This window comes from Sciurus carolinensis, chromosome X (assembly GCF_902686445.1).
Source record: "Sciurus carolinensis chromosome X, mSciCar1.2, whole genome shotgun sequence".
NCBI lineage: Eukaryota > Metazoa > Chordata > Mammalia > Rodentia > Sciuridae > Sciurus > Sciurus carolinensis.
The window spans coordinates 37,688,399-37,709,395 of NC_062232.1; the positions used below are offsets into that span (position 1 = coordinate 37,688,399).

The window sequence follows — 20,997 nt, forward strand, 5'->3', positions numbered from 1 at the left end:
AAATGTTTTTTTAAGTCAATGCCAAGCCCAGACTGTGGACCTCATCTCTAATTTTTTATGCAGTGACTTTGGGCTAAATACAGAGGTTGGCCTTTTACCTTCAGAGAACAGCCCTGCAGGCTGATGAATTTGGAGAGGACTAGTTGGAGAGCGACTGGACTGTCTGGAGTTGGCCTTGTGTTGTTCAGAGTTACGCCTGAAAGTCAGGCCTTGAGATCCACCCAAGGGTTCCTAGGGGGAGAAAGGATTAGGGGAGATGCTTCTGTTGCTTCTTGGAGGGCAATTGGGGTTCCCCAGTATATGTTTCCAGGTCAAGTTTCATCTTTTGGGCCACAGGACATTTTCTTAAACTTCATGGATATACAGTTGCTGCCTGGAGTGTATGTAGGTAATGGTAAGGGTCCCACCACAAGTCTGGCCTCTAGTCTGATTTGTTGGTGTTGCTCTTTGCTCTCTATCTAGCCTTTGGCCCCTCATGCAGCCCTCTTCTGATTTCGGATCAGAGTTTTCCTCAAAATACAAACCTTCTATCCCCAAACTTGAATTACTATTGTTTCTCTGCATCTAGATTTGTGTTTGCTGACCTGGTAAATGAATTCTCATAGGCTTTGAGTGTCCATGGTGGTGGATTTGTTTGTTCTCCTCCTCATGTTATCCAGAGTTTTCTGGAAACAAAACCTTAACCTAATAGATTGAAGCTACTGATTAAATTTCAGGCACTGATGAAGAACTTGATAACTCTCAAGTTGTACTACCTAGAATGCTTAGTCTTTTGTCCACCTATAGGAATGACCTTGAATTCTTTAGTAAACAGACATAAGCTCTCTTGATGAATACTCAGGAGAAGCAGTGGTTAAGGTTAATGTTCAGGAAAGTAAAATTCATCACATTCTTATTTAATATTTTCAACTCATCCTGTCCTAATGTATGTGAGCAGGAACACACACACACACACACACACACACACACACACACACTTCTGTTTCCTTTCTGCTTGCTTGGACTAAACCCCACTATGTTCAGTGAAGGAGCCTCAGCACAGGGAGAGAACAATCTCCCTGTGCATTTTACCAAAAAGCTCCATTGCCAGTGAAAGTGTTTGGTCATAGGCCATAGCAATCTCATGGTTGGTCTGCTGCTACAGGGCTGCTTGTGCTGGCATTAGAATAGGACTTTGTCATAGTTAAAGCCCTGTTATGGTTTGGATGGGAGGTGTCCCCCAAAAGCTCACGTGTGAGACAATGTGAAAGGGTTCAGAGGGGAAATGATTGAGTGGTGAGAACCTTATACTAATCAGTGAATTAATACCCTGATGGGATTAATTGAGTGGTGACTGGCAGCAGGTAGAGTGTGGCTCCAGGTGGACATTGGGGTATATATTTTCTCTCTGATGAGATCATCACGTGAATTGCTTCCCTCTGCCACACTCTTTTGCCTTTATGTTTAGCCTCACCTCAAACCCCGAGGAATGGAAACAGCTGTAGACTGAGACCTCTGAAACCATGAGTCCCCAAATGAACCTTTCCTCCTCTACAATTGTACTGGTCAGATCTTTTAGTCACAGCGGCAAGAAAGCTGATTAAAACAAGCCCCCTCCAGCTCTGAGATATTAGGAAACTTCCTACCTTCCATTTTCCACCTTCTACCAATGACTGGCCCTTCCAAGTACAGCTGGCAATGGAAAGTGAGAGGCAGGTATTGCAGACCCTTCACCTTTCCCTTCAGTACCTATTGTCTATGAGAGATGAAAGGCAGTCCAAGCCTAAGAGTGACCTCAGCAGTGAGTGGTTTAAGAGTAGTAAGTAGTATTTTTCTTCCTCATGTAAATTATCATTCAAAAAGTTAGCCTCACAACGAAAATCACTGTGTATGGGGTGTTCTAAGAGAAGACCCCCATTTTTCTGGGGTGACAGGTGGGCAAGACCACATAGTACTGAGAAGTGACTATTCTGTGTGATGGAGTAGATAGAAGTCACACATTCTGAGGCTAGGATTTTGATCTTATTTGATGAAGGCTTATAGAGGAGGTAGGTAGATTGGAGGTCAGTGAGGAGGATTATCTACCACAAACTACAGTAATCTGTCCTGAGGTCAGAGAAGAGGGAGTGGCAATGAATCCTGGTCTGAAAGTTGCAGACAGGAAGACCATGCCCCAGATGGTAGTGTAAACAAATTATACATCAGATGCTTGGTGAAGCACATTTGGGCTTTTTCTTCCTACTCCATGTATCAGAAAATTCTCTCTGTGTGCCCACAGAAGGGAGATAAGACCAAATACAAGGCCACAAAGTAGAGGCAATGAAGCATAGTAAAAAATGGAGACCTTAACCTTGTAGATCATAGAGATGAGGATTTTAGGTCTATCCCACTGAGTGCCAACTGTGAGACCAGAGGCTGGCCTGGCAACCTCTCTGAGACTTTCTTCATCTGAAAAATCATCATCTAATTGCTACTTTGTAGGGATATTGGGAGGGCTAGATGAATGTCATAAATTGACACTTATAAAACAGAGCCTGAGGTGAGGATTCTGTGCAAATGATTTATTAAGGAAGTGATTCCAGGGAAGATCAATAAGGCAATGGGGCAAGCAAGACAGGTCTGGGAAAGAATCCAAGCAAGGTAAAGTCCCAACCTCAGTATGATTCTTCAGGGGAGCTCTGGAGGGTACCTCTGAATTGATCCAACCTGAAGAGAGTTAAGCAGCTTCCATGTTCCTGTGAGACATTGGCCAAGGGCCTGGAGGTAGCAGGTAGTGGCCAAAGTCAACTCCTAGGTATTTCCAGTTCTCTGCATTTGGGAGATGACTCCAAGTTTGGTGTGGGATACAAGAAGACAAAGGACACTGAAGTTGAGAAAGGAGTTCATAGAAAAAACAAAAAGAATAAGAGTGATATGGTCAAGAAATGGCAGTATCTTCTATAATGGAAAAATATTCTTATTTGTCAGGGATTACCCCAAAGTACATGGATCTGATTTCAACTAGGAACAGAATACCAGAGACTTCCATTAAGAAAGTACACTCTTCAACTAGCTGCAAGTGACCTCATACTGAAAATCTGGACAACGAAGGAATATTTAGGTAAGATTGTCTGGGAGACAAGTCACTACTGCTCTTTCCATTAGGCACACTGCTCTCAATGGGACAGAGATCAGAAATACTGTTCATATTCATTCAAGCTACTTTAGAGTCACCTTCACTGAATAGTGATCCATGCTGTGAAAACTCACTAATCAAAAGTAGTGCCTAGGAACACATTTGCATTTTAAAAAATTTTTTTAGTTGTAGATGGACACATACCTTTATTTTATTTATTTATTTTTTTGTGGTGCTGAGGATTGAATCCAGTGCCTCACATGTGCCAGGCAAGTGCTCTTTCTATCACTGAGCCACAGCTCCAGCCCCACATTTGTATTTTAAAAAGCTAGATTTACTGAACTAACTGTAACAAAAGAGACTATGTAACAGAGGACTCTAGAGGCCCTTGGAAAGAGCAGGCAGGAGTCTCTCTTTGGAACTGGGTATACTCTGAGTGATTCCCGGGAGAATTAGGGAAGCAGGGACCTATTCTGGATTGGACTCTCTCAAGAAGCAAGAACAATTTATTGATGGGCATCTCAAGAGTTTTCATGTAGGACCAATGAAGTTGGAGTTGTCACAAATAAAGAAAAAACAGTAGTCAATTATAACAGTCAGAAAAGGAGGATGTTTCATTATTTTAGTGATTGCCATAGGGCCTTTATCTTTCTTGTTCCAAATATGATCATGGGGTGGTCTTGTCCCAGCACTGTTTATGTGAGTTGAGAACATCTTGATCTGACTGCCAGCAGGTCCATTTCTCACTTTCTCTGTTTGTCAGCAGGGATGTATTTCATTTTCTCAATGGCACATCCTTTTTTTCTCATCAAAGTTAAAAAGAAACACCCTTACTTGGTCTGTTCCTGCAATGGAAGTACAAATCCTAAGGAGCATGCCAGCCCTTGCACAACTGGGAATATGCCATAAAAACCCCATGGGAATTTTGTTCAAAATTTAGTACCAAGAAAAAATATCCTACTTAAGACATGAGAATGTCCCTTCTTCATTTTAGCAATGCATCCTACTTCCTTTATTTTATTTTTTCTTCTGAATTTTAGGATGCCCAGAGCCAAACCTGAAGTTCCTTCAGACATTGGACCTTTTTGATTCACACATTTGCATTCACTTTTCCCCCTGAAAATTTCCTATTTCTATTTTGCTATTTTTTGTTGTTATAACTAGTGTTTTCAGATAAAGGTAGTAAAAAAATGAATAAATTCCACATGGAACCATGTTACACAGCTTGAACCCAACACAAAATGAGATCTCAGAGTAGTTCTCACTTATTCTATGCATGTAATCTGCCCCTCATAATTTAAGGGTAGAACATCTATCTTTTTTCTCTTCAATTTCCTTCCTTCTCATATCATAACATGAAAGAGATTTATATGGAAACTGTTTTTGATGGACAATATTTTGGGGATTCTTGTAGGCAGACAGTAGGGGTCAGCATGGAGCTGTGCATGATGGAGAGGCCTCTCAGCCCTGGAAACTTAGCTGGATTGTTCTGAAATGGCATGGGGCTTAATCATTCGATTCAGATTTGTTACTCTTTTCTCCAGCTATTCAACAGACAGCACTTTGCAATGGTTGCCTTCAGTGTCACTTTGGTAATACAGTTGTTTGAAGGAGAGAGAAGGTGGCTTTTATATATTGTTTACCAAAAAAATCCATTTCAAGCACTAAGGAACTCTGAAAAATGGTTACAAAATGTGTTTACTTAAATATTGTGAAATGAGGATGGAAATTCGCAGTGCAGGGTATTTGTCATCTGCTCATGACTAGCAGATGGCTGCCTCCTCCTCCTCCTCCTTTGCAAACGGAATGACTCACATCTTACAGGGTGTGCAAAATGAAATTTCGAAACTCTCCAGAGTAGAGGTGGCAGTGCCATAACTCAATGCAGGAAGAGTGTGCCAGCCAGATGACATTGCCAGCCAACATGCTGCCAAAGACTTCACAAAATGTCTCTCTTGCTGGAAAGAAAATTGTTTGGATGTCTCTCCGCACGTGTTCAGTCCGCCATCTCTAAAAAAATGCAGGGGGATGCTTCAGGCTGTAGGTGAGCCTGTGTGTGTGAAAGGGGGCAGGTGGTCCCTTGGCCCAGAGCTAGGTAGTAATCACTCCTACCAAGGTGAGTCATGCAGGGCTCGCCTGTTTTGGCTTGTCAGCCCTAGAATGGTGGCAGGTCTGCCTCCAACCATCAACAGAACAAAGTCTGGGTTATTATCACATGCTCTAATAAATGGGAGATTAAATATAGTTTAAAGAGACGCAAGTCATCTAAGTTCAAAGTTCTTATTTTTCTCTTTTGTTTAATTAAAAGGAACTCTGGATCTACTATGCTTAACCAAAAAATGAAGGCTGTATTTTAGGCAATTATATTTGTTTAAAAAATAGAGTCCTGCCAGCCAGGTGGACTAACAGCAAAACTTCAGCTTTAGCAACAGATCCTACTTCCCTTCATGTGATAGTGTGAGCCCGTGTGTGTGTGAAAGGAGGCAGGTAGTCACCAGAAGTGCCCTCCTATCCCCTCAATGAACTGCATCTCTGATACTCACACCTTTGTGTAGTCACCTCCTTTTGAAGTCTAAAAGAACTTGCAGCTTCCACCTGGGTCTCTTGGAATATTTACTCAGTAAGAAGCCAGCTGCCATGTAAGAAGTCTGACTACCAAGACTGCTGTGCTTTGAGGAAGCTCAAGCTGGCACATGAAGAGGATGAATGGAGAGAGAAATGACTGGCAAACCCATAGCTGTTTCAAGCATTCAGTTGATGAGCAAGACATGTGGCTAAAGGAGCCATCTTGGACATCCAGCTCAGTTGAACTTTTTCATGACTCCAGCTGCTGTTTGACTTGAAACCACCTACGAGCCCAAGAACCACTAGATGAGCCCAGTCAACCCACAGGATCATGAGAGATGATAATAAATTGTTTTAAGTCACAATGTTTTGGATATAATAGATAACCTAAATGTGTCAACACTTCATATTGAGAAAGAGAGAGAGAAAGAGAGATCAGGTGTCTAAACAGTAACTGAGTGGGTAGGCTATCTTAAAACTCAGTACTTGGAAATACTTTGAATATGGCCTGAATTTGTAATATTTCTTTTTTTTTTCTGTTAATTCTTTTATTTGCCAAACATCTCTTCTTATCACCACCATCATGGATATCATTTTTTGAACCTCTGCAAAAACTAAGTATATTCACATTCATGCACACTGTGCCTTGGACAGGGCCCCTGGATGCAGTCGGGGCTGGCCACTGTGTATTGCACTTGTCCTTGGTGCTTTTCACAGTGATGCACAGCAGTGCAGGCGGTAGCCAGGTCTGTCTTCCACTCAGTGTGGTGGGGATTGGACGTCCCTCCTTTCCTTCTGAATGGATCTTAAGATCCATATTTTCTAATGGATCTTAGACTCTAGTGATGTGACGAACAGAAGCTTGTGAATACATAAAACATGATGAAGACAGAAACAGAATGCTGCATGATATGGAAGCTATTAAGTCCAACAGTGCAAATGTCAGCCCTGGGTGAGGGGCATTCTTTGTTCATTATTGGATACTTAGATATCTGAAACATAAAGATAACTGGATAATGGGCAAAAATGTGCTGAGAAGTTTTTTAGAGGAATTAAGAAAGAATGTTATCTACAAATATGAAAGACTGAATTAAGAGATCCTAGCTGAACAATGCTTCAGGAATGGCAGCATTTGAAGATGTTGGTGCCCAAGAGAAAGTCAGATCTTAATCATTTGTAAGATCAGTTTAGAGCCATTGAAGGAGGGAGAATAAGGAAGGTAGAGAGCAATAGAGTCGAGGAACAAACCCAGAATATATAGATAGTAGGATCTTTAGGTTAATGTCTTTCTGGTCAACCACAATCACAGCATTGAAGCAAGCAGTTTGCTGAAGCAGAAAGAGGAGCAAAGCTCAAATTGGGAGGTCTTTGTTCAACTACTAATAGGCAGTATAAACTTGGCAAGACACTTATCCTCTCTGGGTCTTGGGAAGGCATGTTGTAACTTATAAAGCGTTCTACAAAGGCAAAGTATTATTTTCAATTATAATAAAACAAGGAGTCAAATTTATGAAATCTAAACCTCCTTTCAACTGTAAAATCTCATGGTCCTAAACCATAGAAACAGAAGATAGATTAATTTTTTACAAAATTAGAAAATTAGACTTGCAGACTGGAGAGATGTATAAAAATCATTCATTGAGATTTAAGGCAACACATTTAGTAGATACTTTAGGTAAGAATGAGGATATTTGTTTTATTTCCTTATGTATCCCTTATTATCCCAAGCACTTAGAACAATACCAACACATGGCAGACACTAATTAAAATTTTGTGGTCTAAATAAATCAACTACTCCTGAGAAATTTAGAACAAAAATAACCTAAATATTAGTGATATCCACTCTGAGTCTGTTTTTATCTCATGTTGTTTATAATTTTTTCTTAGTTCTATTGTTTGGTAGAGAAGAATATCCAAATTTCTAAATAATGTTTAGTCTTGCTTTTCTCCCTCATTTTAAAGATAAAAGGGAAGTATATTTTCCCAATTAATATTAACTCCATAATTAATGATTGTTCATAAATTTAACCTTTTTATTAAGAAAGTTTTGGAACACATAAATAGAATATTTATCACCCAGATTTAGTAATTACCAACTATTCTACAATTACAGTTTAACTTATATCTCTACTACTTTTTTCTTTTTTTTATTTATACATTACAGTAGAATGTATTTTGACATATCATATATACATGAAGTATAACTTCCCATTCTTGCATGGTATATGATATGGAGTTTCACTGGTTGTGTATTCATATATGAACATAGGAAATTTATGTCCAATTCATTCCACAATCTTTTCTATTCCCATCCTTGCTTCCTTCCTTTCATTCCCATTTGTCTAATCCAGTGAACTTCTGTTCTTTCCACCCCCACCTTATACCTCTACTACTTCTTATTTGCATTGCACTACATATGATTATTTTTAAAAATAGATTTTCATCCTACCTAAGAAAAAAGACCTGCCTAACTGTTTTGTACTCTACTTATCATATTCTAATGCACCCATTTGAGTTATGTTAATTTCCCAATTTTTTAAAGTAAACTACTGACTTCCAAAGAACTTCCCCAAGGCATTTTTTTTAAAATTCTGGATTAAGTAAAATTGCAACAATTTTAGAGAAGCTTTCTGTTGATGACCCCTTTGTACCGAGGGTTTCATAGCTGTTTTGTTTAGAAAAGAATTCACATCAGTCTGGGTTCTTAACTGCAAATATCAAAACTTGCTGTAGCTGGTTAAGCAGAATACGTATGTAACAGATATTAGATGTCTCAATAGACCCTCTGGGAGAAACACACACTCTCCCAGAGAACATGGGGAGGCACAACACTAAAATGATGCTACAGGATGGCTTCAGAAATGATTCCATAATTGCTAATACTGGTGCAGACACAACAAATGTCCCTATTGATACTGGGCAATGGGTGCTGAATTGCTGCCATCATTTGTCCCTGAAAGCCATTGTCTCTGCCATCACCTTTTTCAGAGAACAGTCTCCACAACATCCGCTTCCACATCCACTTCCACATATTTGTCTCCTATAAACTGGAATCTCACCTCATTGGTTGCATCTAAGGCAAATGTTTACAGAATAGCTGCAAGGAAGACTGGGAAATTGAGTTTCTGGCTTCTATGTTGGGAAAGCAGGACTTGTAAGCAGGGGGCATTTTCCAAACTCAAGTGTTCAAAAGTTTTGGAGATCCACACATTATGACATGTTTTTATTAAAATATCTTTAAATCTAAAATGATCTCTGAAGGAATTTCTACATTGTATGTGTGAGCGAGGGAATACAGGTGACATCTTTACCTTCATACCATTAAAAAAAGTGTTCATTTCTTCTCAGGTTAATTAAAATTATAAATCTTTCAACTAAAAAATCATATGTACCATGTTCTATTGTTTTAATACATTTTCTTTTCTAGATCTTCTCCAAAATCTTCAAATGTCTCTGATATCTTAGAAGTCTTCTCAGCTTTTCCCATCTACAATCTAATAGTTTTTCTAAAAGAGTTTGTATTTTAAGCCATTTTTGATGTAATATTTCCTTTGTTTTACAATTTTCTCTCATTTAAAAAATTTTTCTAAGCATATATTCTTCCCTTGATAGGGAAGGATGCATCTCAAATTCTATAAAAATAGATGCTTTAACCTATATATATATATATATATATATATATCACTTCCCAGGAATTTTACAACTACAGGCATGTTGAGATACTTTTCCAAATGAAGATAGTAAGCCATCTACTTTCTATTAAAAGAGAAAGAAAGAAAAAAGGCAGATTAAGGCCATCAGACATTCATTCTTAAAGATGTATAAAGATATTACAGAACATTTATAATTCATGCCAAACCTCTTTAGTTTGCCACGCACTATCCATCATGTCCCTTTTGTGCTACTTGCTGAGAGATCAGACTCACTCTTTCAAATGAAATTTGGATAGTAATTTACATTTCAAATGATAAATAAAGAAGGCTTCAAATTCTGTAAAAATGCTGAAATGTGTTTATTATACATTATCTAGAATAATCAAATAAATATACCAAAAGATCACTCTAGAAAATTATTTGTATATAAGATAACTCACATTAGCCTTTCCCCCAGGGATATAAACCATGAAGTCACCACAAAAAAAAATTCTTTCTCAGTCGATTTTCTTCTCTGTATCACTAGAATATGGAGCTCAGCTACTTACATAACAATCACTGGTACCGTCATTTTAAAAGGTTGAAATGCTTAAATTGTCCTGTACTTCCTTTAAGAAATGTAATTTAGTAGGCAATTTAGTGAAAATGTACTACCCAAATGTTTTATGGCTTGGACTAAAATCATCCATTAGCCAAAAAGTCTGTTTTGTATTGTTTAGGGGTTTGGGGGAAGGGGGTCTTTTTGTTTTGCTTTATTTTTCATGACTGAATGCAAATGAAACATTTAGGAAACAGAGGTCAAACTGAAGGTCAGTGTGAAATGTGAATAAGAACAACTTTATTCTGATTAATAAGCTTCTGAACTTTACTAACACAGTTTCATGATCATAAAGCATTTGAATATTTTGCAGTTTTTACCAATAGTTTGAACAAAAGTATTAAATTATGCTTTTCCATAAAAATGTTAGAAGTTTATTCTGAAATGAACAAAAACAGATTTACAGCCTTCAATAAACACTGAGGTGGGAGAGAAAAAAAGCAAGAATTTAAAATAGACAGCTTATATTAGTTTCCTATTGTTATAGAACAAATTATTATGAATCTAGCATCTTAAAACAATACTCATTTATTATCTCACGGTATCTGTAAGAGTCCAGTCACAGAGAAGCTTATGTCACAAGACTGCAACAAAGGTGTCACCCAGACTGTGTTCTCATCAAAGGCTCAACCTGGGAAAGGATCAGCTTCCAGTTTCCCTCAGGTTATTGGAAGGATTCATTTCCTTGTGGTTGAACTCATGACAACTTTCTTCTTCAAGGTCATCAGGACAGCAAGTCTGCTCAGAGATTTCTATATAAATCATAAAGTAGCCACAGAAGCAACACTCCATCATCTTCATCATATTCTGTTGGTTATAACCACATCACCAGTTCTGTCTGCACTCAAGGGGAGGACATTATACAGGGTATGAACATGGGAGCCATCTTGGAATTCTGCCTACCGCACAGTTGAAAGAATAGTTTAACAAATGCCAATGGAATCCAAGGCAGAGAGTTTACCAAGCAGAACATCCTTTGATTAACATATTTGTTGGACTTTACAACTGTAAAATTAGTAAGCATGGGTTTCCCAAGCATTTCAAGGATTTAAAGGGAACATAGTGGAAATTTTTCTTGCTATGCAAAACCTAGGAGGACACACACACTGCTATGACCCTGGCCAGCTTGCAGATCTGACCACAGTGTGTAGGGGCATACCTGAGTAGACCACACACAGATAGTCTTGCTTGTGGCACCATTAATGAATTATCCCTACTCAAATGAACAGGTGTTGAGATCTTAGAGGGACCATAGGGTCCGGTTCAATCACCACAAGCACAATATTCCTTGAATGTCAGCAGTGAGTTTATTCATCTCATGAGGAGACTCAAATGGAAGGGAAGTTAAATGCTCTTCGTGTGAGGAAAAAAATATCATAAGTAGAAAATATATAAATGATGAGTTACAGTTCCCCTCTTTGGAAGCGTGCCTATACTACCCATTTAAAGTAAAAATCTGTATTCTGTATGTAGCATGTGTACATCTATATGACCAGGATTATGGACATATTCATATACATGGGTTCACATATAGAAAGAAGAGTGTGGATTATGATTTGGGAACTGAGAACAACGCACATTTTATATTTTTTTCCATTACTGTGGAAACAGGAAATAAACTCTGCTCCTGTGCTGGTAGGCTCTTCTGTGAAGCAGATGCTGAAATGAAGTTAGGAGTACAAAAGATTTCTTGGGGAGCGACACCTACAAGGACACAGAATTTACCAAGGAATGTGGTATTGGCACAATTCCATATGACCCACAGAAGTCACTGATCTGACCTTTAATTTTTAAAAAATCAAGAAGGTCTATGGTTTTGTAGTATCTGTTCCTAATGTATAATGATGACAACGATCTCTCTCTCAGAATCTCAGGTGCTTATACAAATTATAAGAGGTTGTTTATGTCAGCCCTTTATCTTTAGGCAGAAATGCACCAAAGATAGTGGAGGATTTTCTCTCTTTTGAAGTGGCCCAGGTAGATGACTCTATAAATTCCTTGCTCAGTTATCTCACTGAAACATAGTGGACATTTGAATCTTTCTAATGAAATCCTTTATGTCAGCCCCAGATTAGGAGTCAGATAGTATTCTCTGATGATTCCTTTTCTTTTGCTAGTCTCTCACATTTGGAGTTCACAATACCTTCTTCCCTTCTCACTCTTATGAGTTATCTCCATGAAGAACACCAATTGCCAGGACTTCAACTTAAACCTGTATAGCACTGATTCTCAACCAGGAATTGTTCTTCTACCCAGGGCCAAATTGGCAATGTATGAAGATATTTTGTGTCATGACTGGTACTGATATTTAGAGATGAGAACCCAGGGGTGCTGCTAAATATCTTACAATGTTCCAGAAATTTCCCTATACCAAAAGATCATTCAATCCCAAACATTATTAGTGCCAAGGTTAAGAAACACTACTGTATAGAGAAACTCCCATTCTACAACTCTTACCTAGTTTTCATTCCCAAGCTCCACATGGCAAGATGAGGAAACTTTGACCTATATTATAAATACAGTAAAAGTAAGGTCATCAGATGAAGAGGTCCTGAGGAACATGACTGACTTATCCAAAAGGCATAGTCACAGTGACTGCCTAGAGCCCATAATAATTTAGGGGCCATGAAAATGTTTTAATTTTAATTTCTTTTGAAATCAGAAGAAAAAAGGAGTATAGTAGCAATAAATATATAATAATGAATCAAATCTAGATTATATTTATCTTTATGCCAACTCAGTGATAAAACATAGTTCCCAGTATTTTTTAATGGAGGAAGGGACTTATGAAGGCAAAAGTGTGTAGAGGCCACAAAAATCATAAAGCAGCACTTTTACAGAGGAAAAGGAGACAGAAAATTTCAATTAAATGTGAAATATCCTTATGGACAGTGGGAAAGCCATTTTAAGAGAGAAATGTAAGATTTTTGGTAAGATCAGCAGGTGTTATTAAATGCTCACTTAGGGTTGATGTTCACCAATTAATAGACCTACCTATTCAGTAGTGTACCAACAAAACTCACCTTCAGGGATATAGCACAAAGCAGGCAAGTGTTTGAGATTTTCTAGTGCTGACCATTTGGAATAAACAAGAGTGAAATAAAAGAGATAGCAGAATTTGCAAGAGAATTTATATAACAATAAACAGAGGGAGTTAAGCTGGATAGGAAATGAAGTAATAAAATAATAAGGTCTTTGGATCAAGGTAGAAAAGTCAACAAATCAGAAACTCCAATCAGGTTGAAAAATTGTAACCCATATGTAACCCATTTGTGAGGTTTTGGGAAGCTAGCACGTGCCCAAATATGCATCCATCAAGAGCTAAACAATTTGACAATGTAGATTAGTTACTTTGGGAGCACTTTGCCAATTTGCCATTTCCTTTTAAAAAACTGATGTTTCTGGAGAAGGAGAAAACTTTCTTTTCTGCACTTTGTGTTACAGCTAGTTGTGACTGAGATCTAATAGGCAACAGGACACTAGATGTGAACCTAGGAAGCAGGCCAATTCAAACAAACATCTATTTGCCAAAAATTGATTCAACCTGCAGAATAGCTTCTATGGCATGAATGTGTCCCACATATTTCATGTGTTGGAAACTTGGTCTCCAATGTTGAGAGGTGGGACCTTTGGGAGGTGATTGAGTGGTGAGGGTTCTGCCCTTCTTAATGGATTAATCCACTTATACATTAGTAGATTATCATGGGAGTGGCTCTGAGGTAAAAGCAAACTTTCCCTGGCATGCTTTCTCTGTCTCATCGCATGATACCTTCTGCCAAGTTACGATGCACCAAAAAGGCCTTCACCAGATGATGAACACATACTGGCACCATGCTTCTGGACTTCCTAGCTCCCCAAACCATGAGATAACAAACTTTTAGTCTATATAAATATCCCAATATCAAGTGTTCAGTTATAGCAACAGAAAACGGACCAAATCGGGCACAGTGGTACACACCTGTAATCCCAGTGATTCAAGAGACTGAGGCAGGAGGATCACAAATTCAAAACCAGCCTCAGCAACTTAGTAAGGCCCTAAGCAACTTAGCGAGACTCAAAATAAAAAATAAAATAGGGCTGCGGATGCGGGTCAATGGTTTTATAAAAAAAAGAAAAAGAACCAAAACAATGATCAACATGATAAGTTGCCAATTACAATATTATTGATTCACCAAAAATTATTTCTGTTTACCTAGCAAATTTGTAGTAATTTATGTTGAATGAGTCTGTTCACCAGCCATTGGATATATTTTTTAAGTTTTATTTTAATTAATATAGTTCAGCTTGGGTTTCATTTTCGGTTTGCTGCAGCCATTTTACTACAGCGCTTTTGCAATAGATTTGTCAGTCCAACTCAGTTGAACCTTGTTTTCTTGAATGATTCCCATTTCAAACTTCGGGCAGTTTTCAACTGCCCATTGGGAGGCAATTTTCCATGGGTCTTTGTTTCTGTACATCTTATAAACAAGACAAAACTGTTCTTTGTTCTGGACTATTATTTCAAAGTTACTTTTATAATGAACAATGTCTCCCCATAAACAAAAGGCAGAAATGCTTCCTTTCTATTTTAAATCATTTGGATTCCCTAATTTCAGAATTCTCCTGTAATGCAACCCACTGCGTGTATAGTTATCACCTGGCCCTCTTCCCATTACCCTTTGGGAATTGAGGCTCAGGGAACTTGCATAGATCTGCTAATAGTCTAGCTACTGCTATTTCTTTGAGTAATATATTGCCCATTTCTGACCCAGGAATCTTGTGTCTTCCACTGGTATCTATGAAACTATGTCAGACTAAATTGTTATATTACAGATAGAGTAAACTCTCAGACACTTTCCAGTTCTTGACACTGCCTCAAATGCACAAGAAATATTCATTTCACCAAGTCAGTTTTTTAAAAATTTATGAATGAAAATCATTACAAAATGCTAAGAAGTGAATTTTAAATAAGTTGGAGGAGAATACCCCTCTACTTTGGTTTTGAAATCCTTGATATTTGAGACATATTCAGCATTCGTAATTTGAAATACACAAATAGTTCTCCACTTAAAAGGTCATATATCCAAACTATTGAAAAATATAGAATACATTAAACTTTAGCTATCTGGGATGAAAGGCAGTGACAAAACAACTGCAGAAAAACTAAAACTAGACTTAATGAATTTTTTTGCCAGTAATCTAAACTACACAAAATTTCTAAAAGCCGTTAAACCATCCTAGCCAATTTGAATTGCTCTAAATTTTGTAAATGATTAAATAAGATAAATATTAAGTGATTCAGTAAATTGGCAAATTTCTCATTCATTTATTTGAAATAGTTAATGGGAGGTAGAGAGTGGAGGAGGATTCAGAGAAATTGGGGAGAATTTAAGAACAGAGGTATGAAGAGCATCCAGGCAGATGCTCCCAACTGTATGGCTTAATGGAGAACATCAGACTGAGATCAAGGAAATTTTCATGGATGAAAATTTGTCTCAGTTGACCTTTCTGCTTTAAAGCATTAAAAATGACTTCTTTATTAAACTTAAACAATCACCATATTTAGTAGGGACTCTAGCGGTTAAGAATGGAGGTTTCATTAACCTGGCTTTTACAATTTTACCTAGTATCTCTAAACCTCAGTTTCTTCATTGTGAAAGTAGAGGTAACCATAGCAGGATTAATTGAAATGGATTCAAACTGCTTAACATTATACTTGCCACATAGAAAGTGCTTAATAAACTTAGCAGTAATCATAACTAAGAAATTTTTTACATTAGAGTTTCAAAGTACTTTATCAAGTATATTTATTTCCTCACTTTTCTGTTTTGATAATTTTCTTTTAACCTTTTTGGAAGAAAACAAAAAGATACAGTAGTTTCTAAAGGACTAGATTAATAATGGGTGGGACTGATGTGGTTTAGGGAATCCAGGTACACCATGCCACTTTGCAAATGTTTAGGTTTTGGCAGAACAACAAAAAGATGTTGCAAAGACTCTGTCCTTTAATTATTAAACTTCTGTATCAAAAGGAAATTAATCCACATCATATTTTTGCACCATTTGCATTTAATTAATAAAAATCTGGTGCTGTAGAAAGCATTTGATGTTCAAGCTGTTATTACCTCCCACCTTCTTTATAAGTTACCCTTTTCTTTTTGAAAGTTGTGTTATAATGAAAATTAACATTCACCTAAAGTAAGTATGCTTTATTTTAAACACTGAGTACTGAAAAACTAGGTATATAATGGCACTCAGTATCCTTGGAAGTAGAGGTGTTGTCTTTATTGTCATCATTGTCAAATAGGAGATACTTTGAGTATAGAAGAATATCCTCTGGTGAATCCTGCTACCTTCACCCATCTGGAAACTGGTGGAAAATTAGAGCAGGTCCAGGTATTATTATTACTATTCCAATTACTATTGTAATTGACTACGGTTTATTGAGCACCTACTGTGTAATACAAACCTATGCTTAATTACAGTTGAATTCTCACAACAATCCTATGATGACCTATGATAACATCTTACTAATGAGGAAACAAGTTTAGATAGTTGAAGTAACTTGCTCAAGATTACTCAGCTTGTACATAACAGAGCACATTTTAAACACAGGATGCTAAGTCTGTCATTTTGCGCTTTAACTGGGCCTGAAACAATCTCAGTCCTAGATCATCAATATTCAGGATACATTCCAGGAGTGGTCTAAGCTAAACCAGGATCTAGTCATGAAAGTTGAAAGTGAAGACTTGAAAGAGGGAGGATGGCAGGATAGCCCAGTGTGAAGTATACTCTTCTAGGCCAAAGATTATTTAAAATTTTGGTTGTAAACAGTTGACACTACTAGCAAAACTGTAGCATGATGGATAGAAAGGATCAGGATTCTCCTAACTTCTGCCACTGAGGATTCTATTGAATAAAGAACAAAAAAGTATCCTGGATCTTGTCTCTAAGATTAACCATTTTTTAAAATAAAGGTACAGATACTCAGGGAGGTAAGTAACATACATTATATGAGGTAGGATAAGTTCAGTGATAAGAAACAGAAAACAATGAGCAGTAGCTTAAAGACACAAGGTTTATTTTCTCAAGTAAAATATCTGATGTGTATCTAAACAAACTTTTAACAAGACAGATATAGCAATACATAAAAAGTATTATATACCATGACCAAATGGGGTTTATCCTAGAAATGTAAGGGTGATTTACCATCCTAAAATCAATTAATATAATGCACCATGTCAATGAGATAAAAGTCAAAACCACATGATTATCTCAATAGACTGGGGAAAAGCAGCCAATAAAATCCAATACCTTTTCATGATAAAAATCACTTAATGAGCCAGGAATAGAAGGGCATCTTCAAAAAACAAATGACAACCAAAAATGAACACAAAATCCCACAGCTTAATGGTAAAAGACTGAATGTTTTCCCTCTAAGATCAGGAACAATAAAATGGTGCCCATTCTTGCCACATCTATATTCTATTCAACAATCTGCTGGAGATTCTGGTCAGATTATGTAGGCAAAAAAGAAGCAAAAAGCATCCAGATTGCAAAGGAAGAAGTAAAGCTATCTCTACTCATAGATGACATGATCTTGTATATAGAAAGTTCTAAGGAATTTATTTAAAAAACTATTAGAGCTAATAAATACAAATTAAGAGCATACTCTAGTGATGCTGCCACATCAATTTTTATAGCAGCTCAATTCACAACAGCTAAACTATGGAACCAGCCTAGGTGCCCTTCAACAGAAGAATGAATAAAGAAAATGTGGTATATATGCACAATGAAATATTACTCCACCATAAAGAGAAATGAAATTATGGCACTTGCCAGTAAATGAATGGAATTGGAGACTATCATGCTAAGTGAAATAAGCCAATCTCCAAATCCAAAGACTGAATGTTCTCTCTAATATACAGATGCTAACTCACAGTAAGGGGGGGGGGCAGTTAGGGAAAAATAGAAGTACTTTGGATTAGACAAAGGGGAATGAAGGGAAGGGAGGGGAATTGGGAGTAGAAAAGTTAATAGAATGAATCAGACATTAACTTTCCTATGTTCATCTATGTGCATATATGAATATGTGACCAATGCAATTCCACATCATATAAAACTAGAAGAATGGGAAGTTGTACTCCATATATGTATAATATGTCAAAATACATTCTACTGTCATGAATTAAAAAAACAACCAAAAAAGAAACCAAAGAAAATAATAGATGATTGGACTTCATCAAAATTTAAAATCCTTTTTCGCCTCAAATGACACAACCAAGAAAGTGAAAAAAACAATACACAGAATAAAATGCAATATTTTCAAGCAATATCCAATGAATGCCTAAATCAAGAATATATAAAGAACAATTACAATTCGACAATAAAAGAAAATTAAGTGAATTTAAAAATGGGCAAGGGACCTGAATGGACATTTTTCCAAAGAAGATATATAAGTGGTCAATAAACACATACTTAATATTATCAAGTATCAGAGAAATGCAAATCCAAACCACAATGGTATACAGCTTCACACTCAAATGAACCAGTATAGTTTTTTAAAATGAAAAATATCAGGTGTTGGGGATATGGAGAAATTGTACCCCTCATACACTGCTGATTGTGATGCAAAATGATACAACCACTTTTGAAAACAGTGGCAGTTACCAAAATGTTAAACATAGATCTACCATTTTACATAGCAATTTCTCTCCTAGGCATTTATCCAAGAGAAATGAAAATATATTCCTCCACAAAAATTCTACAAAAGTGTTCACAGTAGCTCTATTCAGAAGAGTGAAAGTGGAAACAAATCATATGATCATCAAGTTATAAATGGATAAACAAAATGTGGTATAATCATATAGTGGAATATTATTGAGCTGTAAAAAGGAAATAAGTGCTGATACAAGCTACAACATAGATAAACTTTAAAAGTATTGTATTAAGTGAAAGAATCCAGTCACAAATGACCACATGTTATGTTAGACTTCTAGAATAAGTAACTGTACAGAGACAAAACAGAAAGTAGATTAGTGGTTTCTAGGTCTGGAGTTGTGGGCTATGGGGAATAGAGGAGTGATAGTTAAAGGCTACAGAATTTATTTTTGAGGTGATGAAAGTGTTCTAAAGTTGATTATGATAATGGTTATACAATTCTGTGATTACGCTGAAAAACATTTACTTAGACACTTTAAATGTGTGATTGGTATGCTATGTGAAAAACATCTTGACAAAGTTGTTACAAAAAAGGAAAAACTGTAAACCAGAGTGGTCATCTGACTCTGATACTAAAGTGGTCTTGGAGGGGATGGGGATCGCTAAGAAATCAACTGAAATAATGACCTCGTAGGAAAGGAGTTATGGCCTTGACCCTACAGAAGACAGAGAGTCAGAACATAAAGCCAGACCCTTGAAAGGTTATGCTCTTGATGAAAAAGTGGACTAGAATACAGCCCATCTGGGGCTGGAGTTGTGGCTTAGTGGTAAAGCGCTTGCCTAACATGCATGAGGCCCTGGGTTTGATTCTCAGCACCACATATAAATAAATGGAAAAAAGGGAAAATATTTTTAAAAAAGAAAACAGTCCATTTGTTGGTAAAAGGATACAACAAACAAAGCTGTCACTATCTGAGCTCTGGTAAGAAAAAGCAAGAGAAGGCTTCCCTAGGAATTTATAGCCATCAGCCTGCTCCAGTGTAAGATTGGAGATCACCTTTACAGTTCCATGTTATCCAAGAAAGTCTAAGCTGAAAAATTAGCATAAGATGGCCCTAAGTTGGTACTCCCAATCTGCTGCACATAGCAAAAGTAAATGAAATTCTCTCTGGAAAAGTATCCCCTCAACCCAGGCTCCCAATAACAACCTCAGATCAACCCTACCCAACACAAGTTCAAAAGACACAGGGCCAGAGAACATATATTGCCAATTACAAAAGCGAGATATAATAGCTTCTCTGGAAGGTGAAGGAGCTTGGATTTCTGTGGGCCTGGAGGCAGATGATAAAGACAGAACATGAGTACTGGTATGAAAACTCCAAGATCATGCTTGAGAAATTTCACTTTGTTCTGGAAAGAATAGCACCTTTCAGAGTCTGTTAAGCAAGGAAACAATAGGATTAGATTTGTCTGTTGGAAAGATAATTCTGGTGGCAATAAGGAACATGTATCAGATTAGGGATGAGGCTGGTCCCAGGAAAGCCAAGACAAAGCAGATGATGGAAGAAGAAAGTATGATAAAGGATTCTAGGGATGCAACTGAGCCAGTGTCAGGTGGGTTGAAGTGTAAGGTCCAGATTTGAGAGTTATGTCTGATGACTGATTGGATATAGGTTTGAGATTGTGGTGTTTTGAATGGCTCAAAGGTTTGTTACCATGCATGTTGCCTCTAAGACCAGGCCTACTTCCAGCTCCTCCACCACAGCTATGGCTGCTTTGGGGAGTCTGCTTTCCATAGATGTCCAGAAACTGCTCTGTAGTGTGTTGAGTCAGGCTGACAGCCAGTGGAGACTATAACAGGGCCTGGCTGCCAACCCTTCTGGCTATAGGCCTCTCAGGGAACTCCCAGACTGGTCTTATGCAGATGGCCACCCTACTCCCCCAGTGAAAGGCCAACTTTGAAGAAAAACTCAAAGGGGAAAGTTTGCAAGACAGTTGTACTGCTGTCACAGGAACTGGATGCTGGAATACAGGCATGGCAGCTCAGATGGCAGAAGTTGCAGGAAGAAGAAAGGAAACAGAAAAATGCTCTTAAACCCAAAGGGGCTTCACTGCAGAGGCCACTTCCATGTCAATAAAAAACAATTCCTGTCCCTTTCCTCAGCCTCTCTCTGGTTTTCTTTTCCATCACCTGGATGTCTCATCCCAGACAGAAGAGAGCCTTTGTTTCCTATCTGTCTTCAGAGCAAAAGAGCTTGGACACCCAGAAGAATAGTCTATAAGGTCACTGCCTCGGAGGCTTGGTTCAGTGCACTCATCCCTGTTTCCATTCCAGTTCAGGAATTTTTATCCCTTCCTTTGCAGTCCATAGGACTGTCCCAACTCTTTAGCAGTAGCTCTTCTGTGAATGTGAATAGGGGACAACAATTTTCCTAGTTTTAGTCAGG

At 37.6% G+C, this 20,997-nt stretch overlaps 1 pseudogene; it reads left to right on the forward strand.

Annotated features, from left to right (window-relative positions):
* Positions 1-20,317: 20,317 nt before the first annotated feature.
* On the forward strand, positions 20,318-20,688 carry LOC124971311 (39S ribosomal protein L52, mitochondrial-like; annotated as a pseudogene).
* Positions 20,689-20,997: the final 309 nt, after the last annotated feature.